The sequence below is a fragment of the Perca fluviatilis genome, chromosome 1 (genome assembly GCF_010015445.1).
Source record: "Perca fluviatilis chromosome 1, GENO_Pfluv_1.0, whole genome shotgun sequence".
In the NCBI taxonomy this organism is placed as follows: Eukaryota; Metazoa; Chordata; class Actinopteri; order Perciformes; family Percidae; genus Perca; species Perca fluviatilis.
The window spans coordinates 1,863,748-1,882,457 of NC_053112.1; the positions used below are offsets into that span (position 1 = coordinate 1,863,748).

Here is an 18,710-nt window from a genome sequence, read left to right on the forward strand (position 1 = left end):
GGATGCAGACTGACTCTTAAATGAAGGTGTCTTTTGAAACTGATTTCATCTGGAAGTTAAAATAAATGTCTTTGGATCTAACAGAGGTTTTTAAAAAAGATATTCTGATGCAGTGTTGAAGAGATGAATGCATTAAATTAATTTGTTGACTATGTAATGGAATACCTATAATTAAACAAGTCTTAACAATGAAGTGTACATCAATCACCACATTTAAAAGATAGAAAATAAGATCTAAACTAATTATTAACATTTGTTTCCCCTGAATGAAAATAAATGAATCAAAGTTAAGTGATTAGTTTACTCTGACAGGAGAGATGATCAGAGGGGCTGAGTTTTTACCATCATCATTAATACAGGGACAGAAGTATGGGAAGAGTTTCTCAGTGAAGGAGCAGCCAGTAAAGGAGTAGATAAGAGCTGCAGCATCTACGTCATAAAAGGAGACCAGACCCTCCTCATAATCCACAAACACCCCCACCTTCTGAGGAGGAGACTTCAGAGAGAGAAGGACACCAGGACCAGCTAGAGCTTTGTACTCATTTCCATTTCTCAACCATATAGTCCAGTAACCATTCTCAGGGCTCAGTGTGATGATTCCCTTCCTGTTGATCGACCTCCTGGCCAATTCCTAAATCCCAGTCAGTCTTTCCTTTAACTTGAACCTCAAAGTAAAATCTGCCTGAAGAGAAACTCTGCTTTCCTAAAACACAGGGATAGAGAGAAAATCTCTCTGGGTTGTCTGGGAGATTCTTCCTCACATCACCGTGATTCACTTGTTTCCCATCATCAGACAGGATGAGATTAGGATGTGCTGTATCAGGATCAAGAGTCACATCCACTGCATACTGCTGGACCCTCTTCAGCTCAGACTCAGGGAGCAGCTTCTTCATCTCTTTACTGAGTGTCTCCTCCAGCTGAACCACAGCTTTCACCACAGTCCCCTCATATGATGATGGATGGACACTGACCTCTGTCCAGTCCTTGGTGGGTGGAGGTTGTTGGATGTTTAGGGACTGGACACTCTGGAGAAGATGGAGGTGGTCTTCAGAGCGTAACACCTGCTCCACCTCAGTGCTTCTCTTCATCAGCTCAGAGATTTCCTGTTCCAGCTCTTTGATGAAAGCTTCGGCCTGTTTTTCTGTTGTTTTCTGCTTCTCTTTGATCGTGTTGATGAGCTCATTCAGGCCTCTCTCAACAGACTCCTTCAGAGAAGTGAAGACCTGAACACCTTCTGCTATCTCTCTGTCTGCATCTTCCTCACTGAGGTCGACTGAGTGTTTGATCTCCTGAATCTTCAGTCGTCTCTTCTGGATCATCTGCTGAATTTCAGCCTCTGTCTTCCCCAGCTCTGCCTTCTTTCCTTCATATTCTTCTTTCAGAGGAACAACATCATGCATCTTGTGGTCTGAATAAGGGCAGAGCATGCAGACACATGTCTGGTCGGTCTTACAGAACAGCTCCAGAGGTTTATCGTGCTCCCTACACATCCTGCCTTCCAGGTTCTCCACAGGGTCGATCAGCTGATGTCTTTTCAGACCTGACATGGTCAGATGAGGCTCCAGGTGAGTCTCACAGTAGGAGACCAGACACACCAGGCAGGACTTCAGGGCCTTCAGTTTGGTTCCAGTGCAGACGTCACAGGGAACTTCTCCTGGTTTGGACACTTGTTGCTCTGAGCTGCTGCTGCTGGCTTTCTGTTGAGCTGACTGTCTGAACTGAGCAACCATCTCAGAGATGAAAGTGTTGACCCTCAAATCAGGTCTTGTGGTAAAACCCTCCTTACAGATGGGACAAAGGCACCTGTTACTAGTATTCCAGTGTTCAGTGATGCAGTTTTGCGGCGCAGTTGTGACCACATGGTGTGCTGACAGGATCAGTGAACACATCCAGACAGATGGAGCACAGAAACTGATCTTCAGATGGCAGATAGTTTGCAGCAGCCATATCTACACATAGTGTGAAAGAAAAGAAAAACATATTCAAAATACAGTTTTAGTTATAAAAAAAGTGTTTTGACTTGCATTGAACTGTGAACAACAAGGAACATTTAAATCATGCTAACAAAGTCAAGCTCCCTACTCTGACAAAACAGCACTGAATATATCCATACATAGGCTCAGCACGGTTTACAGCGGCTAAATGCACTATATATTTTAAAGGTCCCATGGCATAAATATTTTCACTTTTTAAGTTTTTTTAACATTAACATGAGTTCCCCCAGCCTGCCTATGGCCCCCAGTAGCTAGAAATGGTGATAGGTGTAAACCGAGCCCTGGGTATCCTGCTCTGCCTTTGAGAAAATGAAAGCTCAGATGGACCAATCAGGAATCTTCTCCTTATGAGGTCATAAGGTGTCACGACTCGGGAATTAGAGGACCCAAAAGCAGAGAGCAGACGAGGGAACGTTTGATCTTGGGGAAGTATTTCACAAAACAACAAAGTACACACCAAACAAACAGAGTCCCGACTGCAGAGGGCAAAAACTTCTTCCAGAATGTTAAGCAAACGAGAACAGGGAATCCAAAAACCAAAGTAGTCCAAAACCAGGAACTTGAGACAAAAAGGAAATCCAGGGAGCACAGAACTCGCATCGAAGCTGACACACAGAGACACTACAAAACAAACTGATCTGACACAGGACAAGTATTAGGGGACCACTAAGGTCTATATAAAAGAGACTTCAGATACAGTATTAGGGGACCACTAAGGTCTATATAAAAGAGACTTCAGATACAGTATTAGGGGACCAAGAACGTCCTATATAAAATAGACTTCAGATACAGTATTAGGGGACCACTAAGGTCTATATAAAAGAGACTTCAGATACAGTATTAGGGGACCACTAAGGTCTATATAAAAGAGACTTCAGATACAGTATTAGGGGACCACTAAGGTCTATATAAAAGAGACTTCAGATACAGTATTAGGGGACCACTAAGGCCTATATAAAAGAGACTTCAGATACAGTATTAGGGGACCACTAAGGTCTATATAAAAGAGACTTCAGATACAGTATTAGGGGACCACTAAGGCCTATATAAAAGAGACTTCAGATACAGTATTAGGGGACCACTAAGGTCTATATAAAAGAGACTTCAGATACAGTATTAGGGGACCACTAAGGTCTATATAAAAGAGACTTCAGATACAGTATTAGGGGACCACTAAGGTCTATATAAAAGAGACTTCAGATACAGTATTAGGGGACCACTAAGGTCTATATAAAAGAGACTTCAGATACAGTATTAGGGGACCACTAAGGTCTATATAAAAGAGACTTCAGATACAGTATTAGGGGACCACTAAGGTCTATATAAAAGAGACTTCAGATACAGTATTAGGGGACCACTAAGGTCTATATAAAAAGAGACTTCAGATACAGTATTAGGGGACCACTAAGGTCTATATAAAAGAGACTTCAGATACAGTATTAGGGGACCACTAAGGTCTATATAAAAGAGACTTCAGATACAGTATTAGGGGACCACTAAGGTCTATATAAAAAAGAGACTTCAGATACAGTATTAGGGGACCACTAAGGTATATATAAAAAGAGACTTCAGATACAATAGTAGGGGACCACTAAGGTCTATATAAAAGAGACTTCAGATACAGTATTAGGGGACCACTAAGGTCTATATAAAAGAGACTTCAGATACAGTATTAGGGGACCACTAAGGTCTATATAAAAGAGACTTCAGATACAGTATTAGGGGACCACTAAGGTCTATATAAAAGAGACTTCAGATACAGTATTAGGGGACCACTAAGGTCTATATAAAAGAGACTTCAGATACAGTATTAGGGGACAATCAAGGTCTATATAAAAGAGACTTCAGATACAGTATTAGGGGACCACTAAGGTCTATATAAAAGAGACTTCAGATACAGTATTAGGGGACCACTAAGGCCCATATAAAAGAGACTTCAGATACAGTATTAGGGGACCACTAAGATCTATATAAAAGAGACTTCAGATACAGTATTAGGGGACCACTAAGGTATATATAAAAAGAGACTTCAGATACAATAGTAGGGGACCACTAAGGTCTGTATAAAAGAGACTTCAGATACAGTATTAGGGGACCACTAAGGTCTATATAAAAGAGACTTCAGATACAGTATTAGGGGACTACTAAGGCCTATATAAAAGAGACTTCAGATACAGTATTAGGGGACCACTAAGGTTCATATAAAAGAGACTTCAGATACAGTATTAGGGGACCACTAAGGTCTATATAAAAGAGACTTCAGATACAGTATTAGGGGACCACTAAGGTCTATATAAAAGAGACTTCAGATACAGTATTAGGGGACCACTAAGGTCTATATAAAAGAGACTTCAGATACAGTATTAGGGGACCACTAAGGTCTATATCAGGGTCGGCAACCTTTTTGATATGAAGTGCCCTTTTCAAAATTTCTTGTTTATCAGTGTGCCATGTTATGTTTTATTATGACATCACATCAAAATGTAATATCCAGGGAATCTGTAATTTTATTCCATAACAACATTTGATAACATTTATTTCTCATAATCAGGACCTTGTAATTATTATTATTATTATTATTATTATTATTATTATTATGGAAACATGGTTTCAGTATGCAGTCCTGATTGGTGGAAAATGGGCTGACAAAAATATCACTGTTATAGAGCCTGAAGCGAAAGTTGTGGAAAAGCCCAGCTTTAATGATGAATGGACTGAGAGGTCCTGTATGCCTCATTTTCAATGAAACGATGCTGTGGCAAAATAATAATAACACAAGCAGCATCATTATCAAGAATGAAGAACACGAACATAACGATTGCATCATTCACGTGCATATTAAGTAGCCACATGTATTTTTTGTTTTGGTCTGAAAATGCATCCTTATTTACCGCCCAGCCGGAGAGCACGGTTTCTTCAGCCAGCTTAAGTTTATAAGAATTTGTCCAAATTTCAACATTCCCTGCAAACTAAGATAAACAGACTACAAACCGACAGCGGTTTTGTTTTAGCTTGTTTTGTAAAAATGCTATGCTATTGCTATGCTAATGCTATGTGCAGAGTAGAGCTGTGTTTGCGAAAACAGCGCGGTGGACAAGAGTGGACTGAGCAGACGGAGCAGATTGATATATCGCTTTCTACATGTTGATGCTGGTCTACACAGGTGAGTGCATTGATAAGTATTGGCTTTTAACTCACGAAGGTTTAATTGTAGCCTCCTTACAGTAATAAGACTAGCGTTAGTTCATCTGCCTCAGCGGCCGTTGGTAATAACTTTGTATTGTTCCCAGTCAGAGATAGGAATCAATCAAACTACCGTAAATAACAGGTCGCTCACAGGCGCCGATTTATATTTTCCTCCGTGGGTGCTGAAACGCGCACACCCTTTAAAAAAAAAAAAAAAAGTTGTCAAAAATGTTTGCATTTCAGAACCTTAGGAAATGGACACAAACACACACGCCATACTAAAGCCGTAAACTCAGGACAGCGCCACTTCTCACAGATAGGCTTACAGATAGGATTGGTGAGGAGAAGTTTAATCAATTATATCAATTTCAATGCCACCGCCATGACCAATCACACTATGACAGACACTCCACTTAGCACCACCTGCAATGTTTAATATTAAATGAATGTAAAAATGAACTGGCAGTCTGGCACACGTGGGTGCTCAGTATATTCCGTGGGTGCTCGAGCTCCGGAGCACCCACGGTATCGGCACCTATGAGGTCGCGCAACTGTGAACGTTGTAATTTGGCATGCGGATGAGAGAGTGCTTCAGCATTTCAACCATGATTTCAACACATCAATAACTCTCTTGCACACATATTGCCAGCGTGCCATTGGTTAAGGTCCCGCGCTGCCGATGGTGGCACGCGTGCCTAAGGTTGCCGACCCCTGGTCTATATAAAAGCATCCAAAAAGCAGAATGTCATAAGACCTTTAAAGGGGTGATAGAATGATTATATAGGGTATTTCACACTGTTCCTTATGGTCTCCTAATGGGGTATGTAACATTAGTTGGGCTGAAAATGGCCTGGTTGATATTTTATTGGCCCTTATGCATCCCTGTGTTTTGGCCCCTATTTGTAACAAGAGCTTTTCTTCCAAATATGGTATGCTCGTGAATATTTAGATGAGCTGTCGCTGATTGGTTGATCGAATTGCCATACGCAGACTTTAGAGAAGCGACAGAATGTTATATTCCAGACACTGCAATGTTTCCTTAACAAATTCACTTCTGAGACTTTAATAATGTGAGAAATCAACTATATAAAGCTCAAATATGGGCCGTTTACGAAAATTGATGGCTAATTGCAAATATGGTAAGACTGTTTGTCGGACTTCAGCGGCGGTGCTGCTGCCTCGCCCGGCCTGCCTTCCTCCACAGACCCGGTCTGCTGTGGGCTCCGTTAGGCTGGCAGCCCTGACAGAGCTCCAGGACCTGCAGCTCCTCTCTTCCTGCTAGCTAAATGGCCCGTTGTGTGTGAGTGAGGCAGCGGTCAGCGAGCTTGTTACACCCATAGATATAGAACAATAGATATGACATGACGTCATAATTTAGGGCATAACTGTCCGCCATCTTACTAGGGTACTGTTGACAATTGTCACCTTTGGCGCAATATGGCTGTGCAGCACCTAACTGCTTTACCAGAAGGACCAAAGAGACCCAGGAGGCTGCCATCACTTTCCACACGTCAGTAGGAGTAGATAGAGTATTTTTTCTCTTCTTTTTTTAATTATAAATACAGAAACGTTGGTGAACTAGGTAGCTAGCTAGCTAGTTACGTTGCCTAGCAACTGTTAACAGACCGGCTGAGATGTCAGTTATTGGTGATTGCTAGCTAGCTCTTAACATCATTTATGAACAGAAAACATTGTTTTAGTTGATTGATTTTTACCTCAAATAAGACATTTAGTAACGTTAACGTTATAACAGTTTTTTTAACACGTTGTTAATATTGACATACATACATTGACTGCTGCGGCTGATTTCACTCAATCTGTGTTAAGTTTTCAGTTAAATTAAAGTTAACGACAAGTACTGTAACGTTACACGTTAAACAGACCAGCCGCACTTTTAGCTCCCCAAACATTAGCCATGTTGAATCCTGCTGTCAGTCATCATATATTAACTATTCTCAGAGATGGCAAAAGTACTCACTTCCCGTACTTAAGTAGAAGTACAGATACTTGTGTTAAAAAATACTCTGGTAAAAGTAGAAATACTGATTTAACTTCTTTACTTAAGTAAAAGTAACAAAGTACAGGCTTTGAAATGTACTTAAAGTATAAAAGTAAAAGTAGCCTTGCGAATAACAACCACTTTTTATGTAAAGCTACCTGGACCACACACGTTACTAGAGTGCTAGATGAGAAACTTCAGTGGACATAAAAACCCAGGCTCTTTATATGCCATTGTCTACATTTTAAATGGATGTCTGCCAAACATCACATATATGATTATTGTGACAGATACTGGGACTCCAGCTTAATAAGATTCTGACTGAGTAGCAAGATATGAATTCAATTGTGATTCTGTGAGAATTCACAGATCCAGTTTCTCTTTTTAATCATCCCCTTAACATTTAAAGGGAATCTACATGTATGTGTGTGTGTTTAAATATAGAAAGAAAATAAAGGATACAATATGAATTACTAAACATAGATTAATTAAGAAGTTCCCCATACTTTTAGAGTTACACAGCACATTGGCCAGGAGTCATACAGATGCCTCCTAGCCTATCTCAAACATCTCTCTCAGATAAGGCCAGGGATGATTGGGAATGTCTTGCTGCTTGTCTGCCTAATCTCTGGGATCTCTGTTTTCTTCATTTTCAATCATGTCGCCTCCATACTACTAGTGCTAACGTTACCCGCCATCAAGCTGCAATTATTTGCTGCAAATGAGTAGAATGCGGCCGAATCTGTCGAAGTCGTCTTGTAGTGGTGCGTTACATGCAACGTAGCCTACAGTATATTCCCATCCAATTAGATTGAATTCGTATTGATCACGTGAAAATAATAACGGTAACTCCAGTGAAATTATTTGAAACTTGTTAGTGAGGACTAGATTAGGACCGTATTTAAAACTGATGCTGGTTTCCAACTTCGCCCCACCCTCCCCCAACTTCGCCCCTCCCCAACTTCGCCCCCCTCCCCAACTTCGCCCCCCTCCCCTCAGGTGTGTCTGTAAAACACGGACAGAGACAACTTCTCTCTTTTGATGCTTGGGAATGACGTTACGTGCGTAGCGACGCGGAGACCTAGCTAACAGGTGAAGAACACCAACAACTAAATCACTAGCTAACCCACTTTAACTGTGCAGGAACTATAGACCAATACAACAACAGGCTTACATTAACTGACAACATAAGTTATACGACTTACAGTTCTCAAGGACGCACACACACCATCTCAACTGATTATCCTCCGGACAGCAGTCTTTTCTTTTTCTCACACGCGCCGCCGTGTGAGGCGCTGGTCCGCGCTTATTCTCCGACATTACGACCTCTTGTACAAAACTAAAGTAACGAGCCAATTTTTAAAATGTAAGGAGTAGAAAGTACCGATATTCGCGTTAAAATGTAAGGAGTAAAAGTAAAAAGTCGCCACAAAAAAAAATAGTAAAGTTAAGTAGAAATATCCGAAAAATCTACTTAAGTACAGTAACGAAGTATTTGTACTTCGTTACTTCCCATCTCTGACTATTCTATTAACTATCTATTGTTGTCAGCTTACCTCATGCCTTTACACGATTTTCCTTTCAGTAAAGCAAATTAAAACTTAATAATCCATGTCTTGACGAGGTAAAGTAACTTCCAGAAAGCGTTCCTACTTCAGCAGCAAGTCTCCGCATTACTATCGTAAATGTAATTTTCATAACGTTAGCGCAATGAAAATTGCGACAAGTCCATCAGCAGTTCTGGTGAAGTCATTATAGTCTTTATCAACAAAAACTCATTGAAGCTGCGAGGCTCTCCAACTACTCAGCTCATCATCTAAACTAACTCCATGCCGGCCGGTGACAGTAAGAAAACAAACGCTAAACAGGAAGTAACGGGGTTGATGGGAAATGTGGTCTTATAGTTGAGATTGACATTAAAAAATATTGTTTAATGTATATTAGCCATTCAGAATACCAAAGACAGTTTTTACATATTAAGTTCATGCAAAATTGAAAACATAAAATTATTACCTGCAATATAAATGCAAAATTATGAGATTATCTTCATAATTGAACACATTACTTGTTCTCTTGGAGCTATATCAATCAAAATTCCACCCAAATCTCTATTTTTTGTTTCTTTCTAGAAAGGCACAGTTGTCTTACAGTCATTACTTTGAATTAAAACCACTATTGATGTATTGGTAGAAAAACATAAGGATTATAAAGACAACATGAGCCTCTCTCCCCATTGATTCCAATGGAAGCAATTCTAAAACTTAACCCTGGTAAGATGGCCGCCAAGTGCTTCCATCCTGGAATGGTAAGTCAGAATTACATGTCATATCTATTGTTCTATATCTATGGTTACACCAGCAATCTCTTACCAGCGTTACACATATGCAGCCACTTAGCTATACAACATCTAAATGTCTTATAAAGCTAACAACGGTGTCCGGATTTCAATTTAATGAATATTTGTTAGCTATAAATCACGGATAGTTAGCTTCATTTTTGGTCGTAATTGAGTATATTTACTGTTTGAATTTCGTCACACTACATTTACCAACGTCTAACTAAATGTCTTATAAAACCTAACAACGGTGTCTGATTTCAAGTTAATGAATATTTGTGAATTCCAGAGGAATTCTAACAGGAGACTAGCCAGCTAGCTCTCATTGATAGAGCTACATCCAGCCGCAGGCTCTATCAATGAGACGGGACAAGAGCCGTGTATTTCACCCATCGTTTGTTTAAATAACCCAACACATTATAATTACACACATTAATAGATTAACTGTGTCCCGTGGTGGTAAGAGATTGCTGGTGTAATAAGTCATTGACCGCCTCACTCAATAATAATAATCTGGCATTAGGAAGAGGGAACTGCAGGCCCTGGAGCTCTGTCAGGCACCAGGCTGGTATTAGTGCCGGGTTGCCAGCCGTGAACGGAGCTAACAGCAGGTCAAGCCCGGCAGCGCAGGCCGAAGGGCGCAGGGCAGTAACCCAGGCAGCACTGGTTTCGACGTCCGGCTAATAATAGCCGGACAAAATTTGCAATTACACATCGATGTTTGTAAACGCCCATATTTGAGCTTCATAGTTGACGACGATAAAAAGTTTCAGAAGAGAATTTTATAATGGAATAGCAGAGATCTGCCTGACCTAGCTAGAATCAGAAGACTGCCCGATCTCAGGTCAGTTGTGTAGCCTATGTAAATGTACTACCTGATCTCAGGTCAGTTGTGTAGCCTATGTAATGTTTTAAGTGGACTGTTCTCTTTAATACACCCATGGGCTGACAAAGGTTCCGGTTTTTGGGAGGTTGACGCCAACTTCCAGCTTTGTTGAGATTCGGCCCGCTTTCGTGCTCTTTAAAATATGAGATTTCCATAGTAAAGTGCCGCGGGACTTTTGAGTCTATATGTATGTCCTATTTATTCCAATCAACTGTCGTTATTCAACTATGACAGGGTAAAATCAGATGTGTGGTGTTGTGCATGAAAAATGGTCATGCTGTTGTATATATAAGCCCTGTCAAGACAAATTAAATAATAAATTGTTAATAGATGGGGTTGTAAAACATATTGCTGGTGTTATGCAATTTAAACAGGTGAACACCATAAAAACTGGATGGACCACAACACAAAGACACAACCAGCATGGAGTCACTGTGCTGTTACCCAAACACTGATACACCTTCATGATGTCTTGGTACAATTGTCCGTTATATTGTTTTTTACCGTATCGTAAAAAAAATATTTTTGCTGTACTGCTCCTAATACTTAGGGTGGGTTAAACTGCAGAAACAAAGTTTCCTATATACACTCTGTGTAGGTGATGATTAAGAATAAAGTTAGTTTGTTAATGGGTTCAGTTGTGGCGGCAGCAAATTACCAGAATAACAAAACTCACAGCAACATGTAGTCCTGATACCACAGCACTCCATTACAGTAAGTGACGGAGTAACACTGGATGTACAGCATTCGAACGTCAGTTTACTTGGAGTCAAACTCGTTGTACATGTTGTTCTGAGGTTAGATGTTTCCTCCCATTACATAATTAACCTGAAAACTGTCCAATCAGAGCACTGACTGGCAGCACTACAGGTCCGACTGGGTCCTGCTCTCACGTCACATGACGTTTCTGGATATAAAGGTGTTAGGATGTGACAGATGTCAGTCAGATGAACACAGACAGCAGCAGCATCTGTCAGAGTCTGCTGATGAAGGTACCACGTCTCTCTGACCTCATCTGAACGGGACTTTAACAGCGGAGCAGCCTGACAGGTAACACTACACACCTTGTGAGAAGAAACTCAGCTATCATTTGTGATATTTTGGAGGCTACATAAAATACTTCTGAAATACCAGTGATACATTCTTTCAGCACTATTGTAAACTGTTTGTAGATCTGGAAGTAACTCAGTAAGTATTCTATGATGTGTGACGTTTTGGCCAAAATCGTCTTTTTATATTCAGTTGAGTCAGGTTTAATCAGCACCAGGAAACAAGTTAGATTTTAATCTCCGCTGACTTCACTGCTGAGTATATGAGGGAGAGTCAGAACTTCTCCATCAGCCTCAATACTTCATTCTCTGAAACTTGATCAGCTGTTTCTGACTCTACAAAACTACTCAGAACCGTTTGTGAAGGCTGAGAGTTGTTTTACGGCAGGTGTGTTTCACAACTTCATCCCATCAAAAGTGTAAATCTGTCTTGGTTTTGATTTGTGGTCACGTCCTCAACAACAAGATAAAAGATATTTATTATTATTATTATTATTATTATTATTATTATTATTATTATTATTATTATCAGCAAAGCAGTCTTTTAATCCTGAAGTACAGACAGTAAAAACACATCCAGAGGTTTCTGAAGGGACAAGTTGAAACTTGCAGTTTGTCTCTGTCCGTTACTGGAGCCAGGTAATCCTAATTTGGGCAAAGGGTGGCTAGCGTGTGACAAGACTGCCACATAAAAACTTCAGTCAAGAATCTGGCAAAATGACAGCTGGCAAACGGAGGGTTGTCTCAGTCAAGATCAGATGCTCCTGCCGTTGTGCCCTCAGGCCTCCGGGTACTGGTGCCATTTATCTGCATGTACGGCAGTAGAGAAAATGGGCAGACTTTCCCTTAAATTACCAGCTAACGCTATGTGCCAGCTAGCTAGCTTGGTTTTGCAAGGTGCTACAAAAGACATTTTAAAGTTTAAATAACATTAACAAAGTGAAAACATACAGTGAAAGGGTCAAAGTTAAATTAAATCGTAAAGTAACTTTGTGTCTTTAAGGTCTTTAGATTGCACAGAATGTTTTTGAAGTTGATCGGAAATAATCTCTTGGAGGAGTTTGTTTAAATGCAGCAACTACAATATAAAACTGACTTCCTGTTGACAGCGAGGAACGCTGCAGCAGCACCGCCACACCCCAATTAAAACTCAAACTTTGAATAACTTCATTGTTAAGGTCTTTAGATTGCACAGCAAAAATGTTGAAGTCGATTCAAATGAATCTAAAGGAGGAGTTTGTTAAAGTACGACTCCTGGAAATGGTGAAACGGGCAGTCTTTTTTAAATGAGTCGGCAAGCTAACAGCAACCCTTTTTCATCAAACTAAGAGAAATGTTCTCCCTCATCCTAAAATGGTGATAAATATATTCCAAATGCAATTAATGAAATACAGAGGAGGAAAAGTGTCTGTCTCCGCAAAATCATCTTGAGTTAATGTTAAAATATTTGTAATTTAGAACGTAAACGGCTGAGAAACGATCTCATTACGGTCTGTAAAGCTCTCTCACTTTGCTTGCCCTGGCTCTCTTCGTTGCAAGCCACAGGACTGTTCCTTCTTAAGAACAATTTGACCCTTGTGGGGGCCCAGTGCAAAAAGAAAAAACAAGTTTTACACAGGGCCTCCAAAAGGCAACGGAAACGGCCCTGCTAGCTGGTGTTTCTAAAGGTTGGAGGAGCTGCTGGACAAGATGTACCTGTCATGGCCAGATGTGTGGCGTGTTGGCAGGTACAGGTACGGATTTACCTACAGTATGTACATTTTTCAGCCTAATAATTACAGTAGACTAACCAATTACCAAAGACACACACACAGGCCTGTTTTAACGTCAACAGTAACGTAGTTCCTTTTTTAACAAGTTTGCTTTATGCGTCATTGTGCAAATATGAACACTACCGTTGCTATCAACAGGCTTATCTGCTAACGTCAGCTACCGATGGTTTCCCCGGAATAATCCAGCAAATAGACAGTACCCAAGTGAGCCATTACGTGAAACAGATGATTTAACGTCACCGCTCATTTTACACACAGTTTAACAACAAAACTAAACACTGAGGGAAGATTACTACGTTTTTAATGTTGGTTTTGGCGCGCTATGCATCCACACTAACCTGGAAAGCGTCTTAAACAGTAACGTTAATACCGTGTGTCGGATGACCGCATGGTAGCACATGCAGTACTGTACCAGTCCCTCCACAACAACATGATTATGCAATCGCATAACTCAACGCATAATCAGCCAAAGTCTGCATTTTTGCCTCATAAATTGCCGATTTCCATGCAAAATATGCGGGGACTTGCATGATTTCATAATCCCCGCACATTTTTCATTGCAAAAAGTCACAAAATATATCTTAGTAGAAAGTTGAAAAATGTTGCGTTTACTTCACATAAGAGCAGCCCTTTTTCCCCTTGTTGCCTTTTTTTTCTTTTTCTTCAAACTGCTGTTTATGCAAGTTCCTGCAATTTCATCGCATAAAATTGCGTAAATATCCCTCATATTCCATCGCATTTTTTAAAGAAAACGTATCGTATGACAATCCAAAACACCAAAAACTCTGCAATTTCTGGAAGGACTGACTGTAAAAGAGGACCTATAGGAACAATATGTGTCATGTTTGAGTCTTTTGTATATGTTCTGTTTCCTGTCTTATTTTGAAGTCTGTCTTTTCTCCCTATACTGTATCTGAAGTCTCTTTTATATAGACCTTAGTGGACTTCAGATACAGTATTAGGGGACCACTAAGGTCTATATAAAAGAGACTTCACATACAGTATTAGGGGACCACTAAGGTCCATATATAAAGAGACTTCAGATACAGTATTAGGGGACCACTAAGGTCTTTTTAAAAAGAGACTTCAGATACAGTATTAGGGGACCACTAAGGTCTATATAAAAGAGACTTCAGATACAGTATTAGGGGACCACTAAGGTCTTTTTAAAAAGAGACTTCAGATACAGTATTAGGGGACCACTAAGGCCTATATAAAAGCATCCAAAAAGCGCCATGTCATAAGACCTTTAACCTTTAAGACATTTGAGATAATAGATTGCCTAAATATCTGTACTGGGTTGCACCACCTATGGGTAAGTTCAAACATAGACTAGTTTGAACCTATCTTTAATTGGGTTGGAGTTTACATGCTACTAACATTTTAAGGGTTGCACAATTCTAAGGCATGAGTTAAAACTTACATCGTACACCTCGCCTTGGTGGATGTAAAGTCCTCTGTAAGATAGAGGTTGTCATAGCATATCGTTTTAACAGGTGGTATAACTGGAAGAATTAACAGGAGTAACGATCTGTTGTGAAATGTTTGTTCAAAGCACTTGAATAAGAAATTCATGTTGTTTAGTTTAAAACAGTCCAAATGAAAGGAAATTGTATGATTAAAACTCACTATTTACATTTACTTGATTTAGAGCTGATAATTTAAAAGGTTTGTCAGAGTTTTTTATATTTAAAACTGTATTTTGAATATGTTTTCCTTTTCTTTCACACTATGTGTAGATATGGCTGCTGCAAACTATCTGTATCTGAAGATCAGTTTCTGTGCTCCATCTGTCTGGATGTGTTCACTGATCCTGTAACCACACCATGTGGACACAACTTCTGCCAAAACTGCATCACTGAACACTGGAATACTAGTAACAGGTGCCTTTGTCCCATCTGTAAGGAGGGTTTTACCACAAGACCTGATTTGAGAGTCAACACTTTCATCTCTGAGATGGTTGCTCAGTTCAGACAGTCAGCTCAACAGAAAGCCAGCAGCAGCAGCTCAGAGCAACAAGTGTCCAAACCAGGAGAAGTTCCCTGTGACGTCTGCACTGGAACCAAACTGAAGGCCCTGAAGTCCTGCCTGGTGTGTCTGGCCTCCTACTGTGAGACTCACCTGGAGCCTCATCTGACCATGTCAGGCCTGAAAAGACATCAGCTGATCGACCCTGTGGAGAAGCTAGAAGACAGGATGTGTAACAGAGCACGATAAACCTCTGGAGCTGTTCTGTAAGACACCCAGACATGTGTCTGCATGCTCTGCCATGTTTTTGAACCACAAGATGCATGATGTTGTTCCTCTGAAAGAAGAATATGAAAGAAAGAAGGCAGAGCTGGGGAAGACAGAGGCTGAAATTCAGCAGATGATCCAGAAGAGACGACTGAAGATTCAGGAGATCAAACACTCAGTCGACCTCAGTGAGGAAGATGCAGACAGAGAGATAGCAGAAGGTGTTCAGGTCTTCACTTCTCTGAAGGAGTCTGTTGAGAGAGGCCTGAATGAGCTCATCAACACGATCAAAGAGAAGCGGAAAACAACAGAAAAACAGGCCGAAGCTTTCATCAAAGAGCTGGAACAGGAAATCTCTGAGCTGATGAAGAGAAGCACTGAGGTGGAGCAGGTCTACGCTCTGAAGACCACCTCCATCTTCTCCAGAGTGTCCAGTCCCTAAACATCCAACAACCTCCACCCACCAAGGACTGGACAGAGGTCAGCATCCGTCCATCATCATATGAGGGGACTGTGGTGAAAGCTGTGGTTCAGCTGGAGGAGACACTCAGTAAAGAGATGAAGAAGCTGCTTGAAGTCGAGCTGAAGAGGGTCCAGCAGTATGCAGTGGATGTGACTCTTGATCCTGATACAGCACATCCTGAGCTCATCCTGTCTGATGATGGGAAACAAGTGAATCATGGTGGTGTGAGGAAGAATCTCCCAGACAACCCAGAGAGATTTTCTGAGTGTGTTAATGTTTTAGGAAAGCAGAGTTTCTCTTCAGGCAGATTTTACTTTGAGGTTCAAGTTAAAGGAAAGACTTATTGGGATTTAGGAGTGGCCAGAGAGTCGATCAACAGGAAGGGAGAAATCTCACTGAACCCTGAGGATGGTTACTGGACTATATGGTGGTGAAAGGAAAAAGGGGGGAAGGCTTTTTAAGACCCTTCCCTTCAGTCCTTCTCTCTCTGAAGTCTCCTCCTCAGAAGGTGGGGGTGTTTGTGGATTATGAGGAGGGTCTGGTCTCCTTTTATGACGTAGATGCTGCAGCTCTTATCTACTCCTTTACTGGCTGCTCCTTCACTGAGAAACTCTTCCCAATCTTTGGTCCCAGTCTTAATTCTGGTGGTAAAAACTCTGCCCCTCTGATCATCTCTCCTGTCAGAGTAAACTAATCACTTAACTTTGATTTATTTATTTTCATTCAGGGAAACAAATGTTAATAATTAGTTTTGATCTTATTTTCTATCTTTTTAATGTGGTGATTGATGTACACTTCATTGTTAAGACTTGTTTAATTATAGGTATTCCATTACATAGTCAACAAAATCATTTAATGCATTCATCTCTTCAACACTGCATCAGAATATCTATTTTAAAAAACCTCTGTTAAATCCACAGACATTTATTTTAACTTCCAGAAGAAATCAGTTTCAAAAGACACCTTCATTTAAGAGTAAGTCTGCATCCACAATAAATGCAGGTCTTTCCAAACATATTAATTGGGGGTAGTGAGTTGCCACAGGGGGAAGATGGAAAAACACCGCGTGGCGAAAATTTTGAGACCGACTCAACTTTTGCAGAAAAGCAACCCTGCATCACGCTGCAGTGGCCAATCATGTAACAGAGATCAGAGTTGTCAGAGTGTTTTGAGGAGGTGTGAGAGTCCCGTACAGGAAACAGGAAACATCACTGCCTCTATCTCTGCCACGAAGTTTTTAAAAGACCAAACACAAGCTCTGAACTGCCCGGGAGTTTGGGGAACAGCTGACTGATTCCTCAGTCCCTCCGTCAGTCCCGCTGATTGTTTCCTGCAACAACAAAGCACTCGCTATATCTCGCTCATCTCTTTTCTTTCTCTCTTTCTCCGGAAATAAAGCTGCCTTCAAGTTCAGTCGGAAATGTCGAGATCTATAAACCATCTGACAGAAAACAGTGAGTGTGAAATATAAAGTGTACTTGTGCTACATTGGGAAGTCACACAAACAGGCTGTTTCAGTGACACTCCCACCGCTGCACAACTCTGCCAAAAATCACTTTCTTTGGTCTGAACTCAGCTTAAGGTCTATTACATGTCTATAGTGTCTACAGAACACAATATGTGCGTTATTATACCGGGGTATAAAAGGTTAATGAATGTTTCTATTTTGTCTGAAAAGTGTTTTAGTTCATTATTAGTCACTTTGGTTATTTTTATATTTGTTTTGTGGGTAAGATGGTTTATAAGTCAAAGACATCTGTAAATATGTGATTGTAGAATAAAAACTGTAAAATAAACCAGTTGTTGAACACAAGGCCTGAGTAAACAGTGACTTGAACACCAAAGACTGAACAGAAAAGCTGGTTTACACAGAAGTTGTATTTCATTACGAGTACATTGTGTTTCCTGTGGCTGCTTCACAATAAAAGCCCCCTCTGTGTTTCATCAGTTGGATGCTTTTAATGTGAAGGAGCGGCAGGAGGAAATGTTTGTTTCACCAGCAGTGATTGTGGAGGATGAATCGGTCTCACCTTTTTTTTTTTTTTTCAGCTCCCGTTTTCAAAATTGCTTTATATGTAGATATTAGAAATCTGGGTTTCTTTTCATTTAATTTTTTATTTTAATGTGAAACAATTCAAGAAACCACAAGTGATACAAGACAAACACTCACATGAAGAAATAAAAAATAAAATAAAAAAATAAGAGTAAAGTGGGTTTCTTTTTAACTACATAATTGTATTTACCCAAAAATAACACGGATTGATGATTCCATACTAGCCTCTCGAGTACGACAGAAGATCGGATCTCTACTTTCATTGAATTTGGGGTGTTTTATTAAATATTTTAGCATTTGAAAAAAAATGTAAATGTTTCTAAACAGTATCCTCGCTGAACGTTGACATATACCAGTCTGTGATTATCCTTCCTTTAATATTAGTCTAAATAATTCATAATTTCAGCTTTTTTTAACTCAAGGATTAGGTATAGTTTCCTATAAATGAGGTTTATTGACCATGCATTTCAAAAATGAGTGCCAAACTAGTGGTGATAAGTTGGTGTTAGTGGTGTTCATACATGGTGGTGAAAAGAACCGTTAAACATATAAAAACAAATAGTGAGAATTTTCAAACTGGAGACAAACCCTGTTCTCTTGGGTGAAAGTCCTGTTTGACCCATCCACCCCAACCTGCCTCATTACCGGGACATTTGGCTCTTATACTTCATCACCTTACTTCCTGCTTTGCACCGTCATAACTACTACTTCCACTAGAGGATGCGCCGCCACTAGAAA

At 40.2% G+C, this 18,710-nt stretch overlaps 2 pseudogenes; one reads left to right on the plus strand and one right to left on the minus strand.

The window, feature by feature from the left end:
• Positions 1-270: 270 nt before the first annotated feature.
• Positions 271-1,980, minus strand: LOC120566410 (annotated as a pseudogene).
• A 7,474-nt stretch (positions 1,981-9,454) lies between these two features.
• LOC120561023 lies at positions 9,455-16,910 on the plus strand (annotated as a pseudogene).
• Positions 16,911-18,710: the final 1,800 nt, after the last annotated feature.